Source organism: Talpa occidentalis, unplaced genomic scaffold (genome assembly GCF_014898055.3).
Source record: "Talpa occidentalis isolate TD23 unplaced genomic scaffold, MPIMG_talOcc4v2.1 talOcc4.12, whole genome shotgun sequence".
Lineage (NCBI taxonomy): Eukaryota > Metazoa > Chordata > Mammalia > Eulipotyphla > Talpidae > Talpa > Talpa occidentalis.
Window position 1 is genome coordinate 52,436,149 of NW_023601212.1, and position 11,571 is coordinate 52,447,719.

The following is an 11,571-nucleotide window of genomic DNA, read 5'->3' on the forward strand; positions in this document are numbered from 1 at the left end:
GAGGTTACTGCGAGAGGAGCAGAGAGAAGGCCAGGGAAGGTAGAAAGACAGGGAAAAGAAAGACATATCAAAGTAAGAGAAGGTAAAGGAAAAATAAAGAAGCAACCGCTAGCGTCAAGTTGTCTCAAGCCCCTCATTTCAATCCTCAGCCCTTCTCTTTTCGTGCCTACGAATCCCGCGGGTCAGGACACTCCACCACTTATTGGCTGTGTGATCTGAGCAAGTGAGTTAAGTGCCTATACCTCCGCTTTCATGTCAGTGAGAAGGATACAAGAACAATCAACCACTCGTTAGCTTGTTTTTTAGTAAAGATCTATCTATTCATGCATACAAGAACTGGGGTGTAGGCCAGAGTTGTGGGGGGATAAGAGAATCCACCAGAGACAGAGCAGGGAACAGAACAGATGGAGTGACTGAAATACACTGCTGAGGGGAGCAGTAGGCATGCCAGGAGAGGTCTGCTGTGCCATGTGGGCAGCACCCAGGCCGGGGATCGAACTCGAGCCACAGTGGCTGTGGCCAGCCCCATAGGTTGTGTCCTAACCTCTTGAGCCACCAGGGAGTCCCCTATTAGTTTATTGTTGGGGATAAATGAGCTAGCACATAGTAAAGACTCACCAAATATTAAGGCATCAATGTCACACATAAATGTCTATAATCCTCTTCAGTCAGAGAAGCCCACAGCGCCCACTGGGAGCAAGCATGTCCATGCATGTGCAGACGTGGTTCTCTCTCCACACCGGCTCCAACATGCTGGAAGAATCTCCTGCACCTCCTTCCCAGGGTCCACACACAAATAACATGGCTGCAGATCAGCTCCCTCCCTGCCTGAGAAGTGGGCCTAGGCTTACTAGCAAGCTGGCCTGTTGGCCCAGTAGAGGTAGCTAAATGATCAGAGTTTCCTTCTGTGATTCTGAGCAGGTGGCAGGTATGGAGAGACCATGGCCCTCAGGTCTGAAGGTCTGAGGTGGTGGGAAGGCCACATCCTGGCTGGGCCTGTTGGCAACCATCACAGTGAAGCCGAGGCCCATGAGAAGGCTGGGCAATGTGAAACCTGGGATTCTTCACTCGCTGTGCAAGATTCCAGGATCCCAGCCTCCTAGCACACTGCCCTGGGAAAGGAAGGTGACCTCTATGCTGCCCACGCTTTGGGCTGGCTCAAGCAACTCTGCCCAGCAGGACACGGAGCCTCAAATCTCATCTGCAACTTGAAATTCTGCATATTAGACCTCAGTAGGATTTGTTTTAGAAACTAGAAAATGGGGCCTCCCCAGTGGCACAGCTGGTTGAGCACCGCGCTGTGAAGCTGTCTGCAGCATCTGCAGCATGGGTTCGATTCCCATCTGGCCTGGGAAAAACCCACATGGCGTGGCAGACCTCTCCTGTCTTGCCCGCTGCTCCCCTCAGCAGTGTCTTCAGTACATCTGCCTGTTCTGCTCCCTGCTCTGTCTCTGGTGAATTCTCTCACCCTCCCGTTCCTCTGTCTGTACCCCAGTTCTTATATAATCTTTAAAAAAAAAAAGAAACTAGAAATAAAACAAACACAAATACACCTCCCAAACTCCAGAAGCACTTGTTGTCAGTATAACCTGCCATGTTGGGGTCAGTAGACTCTAAGCCAGACCAGCTGGTTCAGAGCTGGCTGCACCCTGTCCTACCTCCCAAAGTTGCAGAACTTTGCTTCCCAGTGACTGTTTCCTCATCTGAGAGACTGTCACCATTGGGATGCAGCTACTTACACAAAGCACTGAGGAGACTGTGCCTTCATAGAGCAGTGACCCCATTCAGCGTCACAATGATGCCCATGATGGTTTCCTGTGTTCTGTGTGGCCCACCAGGAGTGCCCAGGAGAATAAGCCCCCCCAATCCATAGGGTACAGAGCACAGTCTCCCTTCCTACCCTTCCTTGAAATTATAGGAGTCTGTGATGACTTCCTTGCCTCACTCCCGGGAACATCACTAGATTGTTCTCCTAGTTGTGGGGGTGGGTCGGTGCACTTACCCCAGGCCACGCCTGGTAGACATGGACCTTACAGAATGGGACTGAGGGTTCCTTTACCACCTCATGTAGAAAAGGCCGCGTGAGGACCTCTCTTGACTCAGGGTCAGCTGCCCATCCCCAGTGGCATTGCGTCATCCTCTCCCTCCCTCCCCAGGAAGCAGGGGTGGCCTCCTCCATCACTCACTCAGCTGTCCCCAGAGTGGTCCAGTCCCCACATGCCACTGCCTTGTCTTCACTGAATAATTCTGCTAGGAGAACTGTACCCCCTGGTAGACGAACTCTCAGAATTTGAGGATAGTGAGCCATACCCCACTTCTTGGCAAATCCTGCATCTGGCTCTACCTGGAGACTTTTGTAATCTCTCTGAAGCTACTGTCATGACTGGCAAGCATCCAGTCATGTGACTGCTGAGGTAGAGTATTATACTTCTCCAAGGAGGAAATGCAGATGGCCAACAGGTATGTGAAAAAATGTTCAACATCACTTATAATCAGGGAAATGCAAATCAAACCACAATGAGATACAACCTCACACCAGTGAAAATGGCCCATATTTAAAAAAAAAAAAAAAAAAAAAAAAACTGGCAACCACAAACGATGGGCGAGGATGTGGTGAATAAGGAACTCTCCTGCACTGCTCATGGGAGTGCAAACTCGTCCAGAAACTATGGAAGGCTGTGTGGAGGTTCCTCAGACTACTATAAGTGGAGCTACCATATGACCCACCAATTCCACTCCTAGGGATCTACCCAAAGGACACAAAAACATTGATTCAAAAGAATACCTGTAAAAAAAATAGACTTTGCCACTCGTAGCAACATGGAGCTGGAAGGAATTATGCTCAGTGAAATAAGTCAGAAGGAAAAATTTCAGATGGTTTCACTTATAGGAGGAATATAGGGGAACCAAATAAGGAATCAGAAAAAAAATAACAAATAAACAAAACTAATAGGCAATTATAAATCAGAGACATTCTGCAGAGGAGCGAAGGGAGAGGGATCAAAACAGGGGGTCGGGGGGAGAGCACAAGGGACTATGGTGATGGTTCAGAGGTGAACTGATGGTGGGAATTTTATGGGGACTACACCCGAGAGGAGAAAGCATGCATTGCACAAAAATGAGCAATGATTTAAATAAATAAATAAATAAATATAAAAAATAATAGTAATAAAGCAGTGTGTTTATTCACTCATTCATTTAACAGAGGTAACATTGGTTAACAGCGTTGTTCGAGAGATATACAATCACATCCATTACTAAGGCAATACTGACAAATAACTCATTTTGGATGGCATTTCAGCATTAAAGATTGCATTAGAACATGAAGCCTGTTATTGACTGTTAAAAACACAACATTTACAAGGTCACTGGCGTGTCAATTCACATCTGTTGAATGAATTTCTTCCTAAGAAATGACCACATTTATTCCTCAGAGAAAGCCCATCAGGTTGGTCTCATTTAATTGAACTATTAAGAGAATGGCAGTTCTACGTGCAGTTTCCGGAAATAATGCAGCGATCCCTGCTATCCTTCACCCAGCTTCCCCGATGGCTACATCTTAAAGAACTATAGTTTGTATCACAACCTGGATATTGACTTAGAAACAATCCACCACCTTCCTCAGATACTCCCAGATGCTCACCCCCAGGAAAATGGAGATGAAAGACACTCTCAGCACCTGCCCTTCCAAGGTGTTCACTTAATGTAAACCTTCTCTCATGACATCATTATTTTTTTTTTAATTCATAGCTACGATTTTTCCTTCTTTTGTTTCTCAGATATCAGGAGCCCCTCTACCTGATTGGCGTAAATGCCAAAGATTGCCAACTGGGTTTCAGGAAAAGAAAGGTCTTTGTGGAAGCAGGTCTGCAGTGGTAGGAAGCCCAAGACCAGATCTACCTCTGCGGAGGCGGGAAGGCTCTTGAATCACATTATGGAAGCACCTCTGGAGACAGAGTTGAATCACGCTGGGTGGAAAGTGGACAGTGGGCACAGAGCTGCGTGTGTGGCAGGAGGTCCTTGTTGCGTGGACAGGGGCTCCAAGAGTTCCAAATCCACCTGGGGAAGAGTCTTCTCAAATGACTGGAGATTCCTGATGGATGGTCCCTTTGCTCTGAATGCAGGATGGGTGGTTCCTGTCCTGTCTTGTTGGTCCCCATATCATGGACACTTGGTTCAGGCAGGAGGACTCGCAGCTGAGCATCACAAACTGTGGCCTCAATGTAAACAAGCTCAGAAGACAGCTCAGCACACGCAGCTGCTCTTGCCCACAGGTGGGTTGGCCAGGGCTTCAATCTCCCTTTATACCCAGACACCCTGCTGGAGGGACAGTGGGCGCAGCCTGTGCTGGTCTGGACCGCAGGCGACATCGCTAGTCCAGCACATACCTCCCCGAGCCCCCCTGGCTCGCACAGGTAAGGCTGTGGGTTTCCCTCCCTCAAGGCAATAGAGCTACACTCAAAATTAGGCCCAACTTTCCAGCTAGGAAGAGGGCTCATCCACCCCATCAGCCCTTAACACTTTCACATAAGGTTAAAAGCAGTTACAGTTTTGTGCTTCTGTCACCCATCTGGTACCAGAAGTTTCTTCTCCTTGCCCTAGTAGTCCTGTTTCTTTGCTCCTGTTTAACTTTGCTTGCAGGGACAAAAAACCAGAACAGAAAAGCAGACACATGGACTGAAACAATATGCAGCTAGAAGACAGACACGGATTAATCCACAACCTCTCTCTCATGGTGAAAACATCCCCCAGGACAGAGCCAGTCAAGACCAAACATGGAAAGAAGGGGGCATGCATGCAGGTCCTGGAAGCCCTGACCATTTCCCTGAAATACTCTGGACTCAGAGTCTCAACCACTCTCCTTCCTTAGTATTCCCCCAAACAGTCCCGGCTTCTCCCCAATTTGGGGAGGTGGCCTTTGTGACAGGGTGTGCCCTGATATCGGGTTTCCCAGACCTGATTTAACCTGAGTTCTGCAAAACATTGCTTGCTCTTGAATTATGGATTATGAACATCAAGGAGTCAGACCAAAAATTACCGTTTCACCTCCACCTCTTGTTACAGCCTGGGGCTTATGACCACTGCAGCAAGTAGGGAAACAGAAGAAACACAGTGTACACACCACACACCTGCCTTTGTGCCTGACATACCTGCACCTCACCCTCCACAGCACCTGATTCTGATTCTCACCCACACCTGGATGGCTCCAAGTTTGTTTCTTTATATATAGTATTGATCAGCGTTAAGCATGTGAAGGCATCGACGCTCAGCTGTCGTGCTGAATGCATCCACCTCCCATGCAATCATTACTTCCTTAATATCACTGTCATCTCTGCCTTGCAATCACAGGATGCAGGTGCTCACTACACAGACTCAGAACTGAGAGGCCTGAGGAGCAAGGAAGCCCTAAGGAGCAAGGAAGCTGTGGGACTGTGAAAAAGCCCCAAAGTCTGCAAGGGCCTTTACACTGGGGAGGGAAAGGATGGCCTCCTGCCATCAGCGCTCCCCTTTCTGTGCTCCCACCCCAGTATGTGTGCACGCACACGGAACACAGTCTCCAGAGAAACAAAGAAGAGACTGGAGGGGCCTGCGGTACACTGACATGCTTCACAGAGGAGGAAAAAAAAGACAAAAACACTCTGACTGAAACGACAACTTCCCTCATCAATGCCATGAAGGACGAGAGCGGCGGCTCAGAGTGACATGTTTGTGTGAATGTTACATTTACTGTTGTCTGGAGGTGGGTGTGGACCAGCGCAGGCTTCTCAGGCCGTGCCCCACACAGGCACCCCAAACAGCCCAGGATTCCCGGCCCTATGCTGCCATATGTTCGGGCCATGGGTCACCGACCAGGAGTCAGTAAAACCCAAGCGCGGGTCTTTCAGCTGTTCAATTCTTCTATCACTGTGGGAAACAGGCTGCGACTCAGCCAGAGCACGGATTTGAGTTTCACTTCCTCCCCCAGAGTGGTGGCCTTCCCACCCCTGGGTGTCCCTTCTTCTCAGCACCAAGCGGGTGTCTCTGCGGGTGAGTCGAGAGCCGTTACAGAGCCCTGTCCTAGGGGCAAGAGCCAGTCCTGGGCCCAGAGGCACCGCCTCCTGAGTTCCTCAGGTTTTTCCCCGGGCTGCGCCAGCCTCTAGGGACCATTTCACTTGCGGTGAACTCTGCTGGGCACTGCCCTGCCCATGGTGTGTCGAGGCTGCTGTCCAGAGCCCTGGTGTGTTCACCGGGACACACTCATGGGCTCCTGCATTGTCCCCTGTCCGTGCCGTGCGCGAACTCTGCACACAGCACTTGTCTGTCCAGCGTCTGCTCCACACTGTGGTGCTCGGGCCATCTGAGGGCTTCCCATTAAACAACCTACTAACAATTCTTGAGGACTGGATTTACAGGCCTTATCTTTCAACATGCGGGCTTGGGGAACTGGTCGCCAAGCACAATTTCCATCCTCCTAACACAATCAGGAAAAATACACACTTTTTACATAACACCTGCTGCAACTTTGACAATCTCAGCAATGCCGACAGTTTTACATTCCCCCATTCTACTTGGAGCCTGTGTCAGGGCCTCCTCGATGGCGTTTGTATCCAGGTCATGGAACTCCTGCATAGTAAGTCCTGGGCACCTCTCTAGTGCGCTCCTGACCATGTCATCCCTCTAGTGCCAAAAAGCCTTCAATCAGCTGCAGGGCTAGAACCTGGGCAACCAGGATCTTCTGTTAGTCTTTAGCTTCAAACATATCTAGAGTCTTTCCTCGGCATTTACTAGAGAGGTTTTTCATGTTAGTCTCTACCTGAGGCGTTTTGAATTACTAATCAGGGGTAAACAGCATGGATTTGTTTGGGGTCCTTTATTATGACTTCCTAAACTAACTTTTTTTTTTGCAGGAATGAAGTTACTGGGGTGCCTATGTTTAAGGGGCCCCCTTCAGCACAACATGTAGCATCATCTCTGTCAAGGGAATTTTCACCCAATGAACTTCCATGTTACCATAAAGCCCATACTGCATAAGGTAATACATTGATTTTTCCTTTCCTAACCATTCTGATTCTGCATTGATTACTCATCCTGCCCAGGAAGATCCTAAATAGATACGGGATGGTGTCCTTGGAGCCAAGGCAATAGCAAGCTTCAGGCAGAGCCCTGCGGCAGGGGCAGAGGTGCTTGGCTCTGCTCTTCTCTCATGGGCCTGGTGGAAAGAAGAGATCCATGTCAATAAACATCTTTTCTAGAAATGTTGGCATGATCTAAGTTAGATGGCTATGAAAAATAACACCACCATGTGGGAAAAAGAACAGATTTATTCCTGGATTCAAAGTTTTCAATTATCCTTGAAAAGAACAGTGTGTGGAGGACAGGGTTCCTGCCAGATGCTTCCTCAGCCCTCCCTGTTAAGATCCAGCTTACATGGCATTGGGACAGGTGAGATGTCCCAGTTAAATAAAAAAAAAAAAATTCACATGCTGGCAAGAGATTAGAGAGACAAAGACTCATTTCCATAAATAATTCACTGCCAGGGCAATGGGAATGTTTCAAATTCAGGACATAATTATCTTTTCTCTGTGCAAGGAAGGCAAGAACTTGAACAGATAAAACATGGCATGAGGAATACCTGCTTAGGTTGATGAACAAGTGTCTGTGAGTTGCTCCAGGATAGGAATATGCCAGGATTTCAGAGAGCAGATGCCACAATTCCTGTAGATCTGGGGTGACTGGTAGGGTCAGCGGTGTGCTTTATTCCCTTGCAGAATGTTTGATGACAGAACAACTACAGAAGGAACACAAAAGAGCAGATAGCATTTCTTCCCCCAAAACGATGATGCCAATTAGCATCTTGTTGGGCGTATAGTGGTGATTTTATTTTTAATTTTGTAAAGCATTCCTTTATTTAAAATAAATTTTAAGTCATTGGAACAAAATAATTTTCTCTCTTTATTCCTAAATAATCTGAGGATCCATGGGCTGAACCCAGCAGCCATCAGCAGCCCGTCTCTGAGCTCGTACCACAGACAGAGGAGTTAGGGATAAACAACCTCACCTGAGTGCTCCATCCTTTCTGAGGCCACCAGATAAGGTCTCTGATGCATTGCAATACTCAAGACTAATAAGCCACTCTTCTTTACATATTGTGTCTGTGTTATTTGAAGATTTATTATTTATTCTCTGGAGGGTTTTCTTGAGCCCTCACTCATGCAAACCTTCCAAAGAAGTCAAAGGAGACAGACACTGCTCTGCCACACACTCTCCCAGTATGTCACGAGAGTGACTGACTCTACCACAGTCAGGGATCCTCCATCTCTTCACCCAGTCGGGTCAGAACATCAATGTTCTCCAGGAGCCTGACCATTCGTTGCAGTGGGATATCCAGTAGGTTTCTCCAGCTTCTCAATAAAGGAGATTTTTACTCTTCTCTAACTTCTAACTTCTGCATACTATACCTATTGCTCATTTCATTTCACCTGCACTGAAAATATTTTACTTCTTGAGCTCTCTACCGAAACTTAAAGATATGGTTTGATACACACTACCCAAGTTGTAAAGCCCCAAGTGCCTCCAGAATTCAGTCATTCCTCCGCCCTCCACCCAAGATCCCTGCCCCAGAGCAGCCCATGTGCAGAGTCCTCTCACCTGACACTGCCACAGAATCTCATACCACTGGAGCTGATCACTGGAATGAGTCTGTAGGGCCGCCGTTTTTTGGAAGGATTCACAAGCACAAAGGTTCTGGAACCCTCCCCGGGTATCTGGGGACCTAGAAGCTATAGGTCATGCAGCCTACAGCTGGAGATGGTGCCTGCAGACTCAGGGCAGGTGGCAAGTGCACCACCCTCACCATCCCCTTATGCCCCATGTGCTTGAACATAATCTTCATTTAATGCACTAGCAAAATTTCTTCTTTGATCAATACAGGTGGCAAGCCTTTCAGTTATCACACAGAGGCTGTGGACCTCTCTTTCAAGTCAATGAACTGGTGGGACAGAATCGTGTCTAATGCACATATATGCAATATTTAATTCCCATAAGATGGAATCAATGTATATTCTATCCATAGATTCAATGTTCATGTAATTTGTCATCAGATGTTTTCTACCCAGTGGAAAAAGTTCACAAAGATCTGCAGCAACATCCCTGACATGACACAAGGCAGCATGCTCCTGCAGACAGCGCCTTCCCACAGCAGCCAAAGGAGACTTGAAAGTGTGTGCTGCATGGAGCACTGGTTCCCATGAAGATGGTATCTGAGGATAGAAGTAAGTCAGAGAGGAAACGGGAAATAGTCGGATCAGATGATGTGAACAATCATTTTGATCTAATGAAAAAAAATCACTCTTTTCTTTTAAGAATGATTCACAAAGTTTCCTCAATTCAAGGTTATCCAAATTTAGAGTGGTCTTGGCAATTCCATTACAATAATAGTGACACTGGGGGACCATCAGTGAGATTTCTGTAACCTGAGCACTTGTGACACATGAAAAATCTCTCAATAGGAGACAGGTAAGCAAACAATAAATGGCACAAATCAAAATTACTTGAAGTCACATTGGTTGACAACATAATGTCTCAGGTGTTCAGAATTGTAATTTCATCCATATTCACTGCACCATATCCCCACCAAATGTCTACTTTGCATCCACCACCCTAAAAGGGACCCTCTACCAAATCCCCCCATCTCCCACCCACTTTCCTACTAATAACCTCAATTTGTTCTCATATCTATGAGATGTATTGTCAGCAAATATATTGTCAAAGAACGGATGAGCTGGTTTCCTCTGAAGGTTGTAAAGCAAACATAATGAATTCTCCTTTTTTGTAAAAATAAAATAAGATAGAAAAAGTTCTGTTACATCTATTTTTTTTCAACATTTCAATATTTTTCACCTTCTTCAGTATTGACACACACATCGAGAACTAAAGTTTATAAAAGAGCATACTCACTGGAGGCTGTTTTGGTTTTTTTTTTTTTAACCTTGTGCTGGGGTCTAATCTGACTCAGCAGTGGGCCCCGGATCACTCACAGAAGGTCCTGATATTTACAATGGGGCGTGTTCGTTTCTCAGCTTCTCTGAATGTATCCGGATTTCTCCCAAGACACAATCTGAAACCGGTAAAAAAGAAGTATTAATACTGATACCGGAATTGTCAGGCCTAGTCTCCCAGCCAGGAACGGATCCCAGGCTGCAGGGCAGCGCTGAGCCCCAGCGGCTAGACCCCCACGGGCTGGTGTCTCACGAAGCCGCAGCAGGAACTTCACAGACGCTCAGGCAAGCAAGCGAGAAGAGGCAGTTTGTTTAGAAAAAGAAAAAGTTTATTGAGGAGAAAAAGAACAGAAATAAAGTGGGACTCCCAGGCCAGGGAACCAGGCCTGGGAGGGGCAAGGAAGCCACAGTGGAATTGTGTTTCAGGGAATATATACCTTTTTTCCCTCATTATTCTAAAACTTCACCAGTCTCTTTGTGATTGGTCAGTTCTCGGCTGTCTCACTTAATTTGCTACTGAGTGCGGGATCTTCACATTCCTTATCTAACAGCTTTGTCTTTCCCCATTTGTTGCATCTTTAAATTTTGGCCCAGTCCTCTGGATGGGCATCCCTGCATTGAAGTTAAACAGCTGCCCTTCTAAGTTGTCCATAAATTAAACCACTCTCCATTTCTCCAATCTCCGCCTCCCTTTACCACCTGAAGGAAACCAGGACCAGCGTTAACAATGTTGTCCTTGGTCCTGGCATGTTTGTTTTTCCTAATGGAATTGGTTATATTTCTTTGGTTGTCCTTATCTCTGAAGCCTCCCTAAATTCTTCAGAGGTCCCCTCCTGCACTGTCCCTAAAACTGCCTAATAACCCTAGCTTGCCCTGTCTCAATACCACGATGTCTATGGCACGGACTTCCCGACTGCTCAATGAATGGGTTTTTGTAAACTAAGCCTTGTTCAAATACCATCAGAAAAGCCAATCAGCGGGAGCCAAGCCCAAATGCAGGGTCTGCGGTGCTCACGGACCAGAGTCCCTGCGCCCCACAGAGCTCGCACCTCGGCGCTCGCCTCCTCAGGGCGCTTCTTGCTCGCGCTGAGCCGCCACAGCCGTCCCTCGGGGGCTAAACCCACCTGAGAGCAGCCGAGGCTCCCCGCGTGGAAGCCGCTCCGGGGCCCTGGGCTGTGCCGGCGCTCCCCGCCCCGCGGCCCCCGGGCCAGAAGGACCCGGCTGCGGGCTCTGGGGCGGTTACCGCCCGCGGGGAGCACCTGTCACCCCGGTGCGTGCCGGTCGCGCGCCCCCTGCTGTCCGTGCTGAGAATCACTGCCTCTCCCGGCCGCGCTCAGCAGGGGGCGCTGCGGGGGCTCCGCCCAGACAGGGTCTCTGGGGCGGGTCTCAAGGGCAGGAGCAGGCGAACGCGGAAATCTTACATTTTCTGTGTGTTGAGTCCAATTACGTATTTGCATAACTTAAAACATTTAAGTGGCCTGTAGGTGACAGCTATACATATGCTAAGTAACAATTGTGTTTACTTCCTTGAGTACTGGCGTCAATAAAAAATTTTCCCCCCTTACAATTTAAAATTCTTTCTTACCTTCTTAAT

At 47.7% G+C, this 11,571-nt stretch overlaps 1 long non-coding RNA gene across 3 annotated transcripts; it reads right to left on the reverse strand.

Moving 5' to 3' along the window:
• Positions 1-3,171: 3,171 nt before the first annotated feature.
• LOC119241197 (uncharacterized) lies at positions 3,172-11,207 on the reverse strand. Of its 3 annotated transcripts, XR_005124259.2 has the most exons (5): positions 11,102-11,207; positions 9,937-10,096; positions 8,629-9,239; positions 7,613-7,768; positions 3,172-7,189 (listed from the first exon to the last, which is right to left on the reverse strand). It is a non-coding gene; the product is annotated as an uncharacterized LOC119241197 (long non-coding RNA). The 3 variants fall into 3 exon arrangements; XR_005124258.2 differs by lacking the exon at positions 8,629-9,239 and having other exon boundaries at positions 11,102-11,193; XR_008551132.1 differs by lacking the exons at positions 8,629-9,239; positions 11,102-11,207 and adding an exon at positions 10,936-11,035.
• Positions 11,208-11,571: the final 364 nt, after the last annotated feature.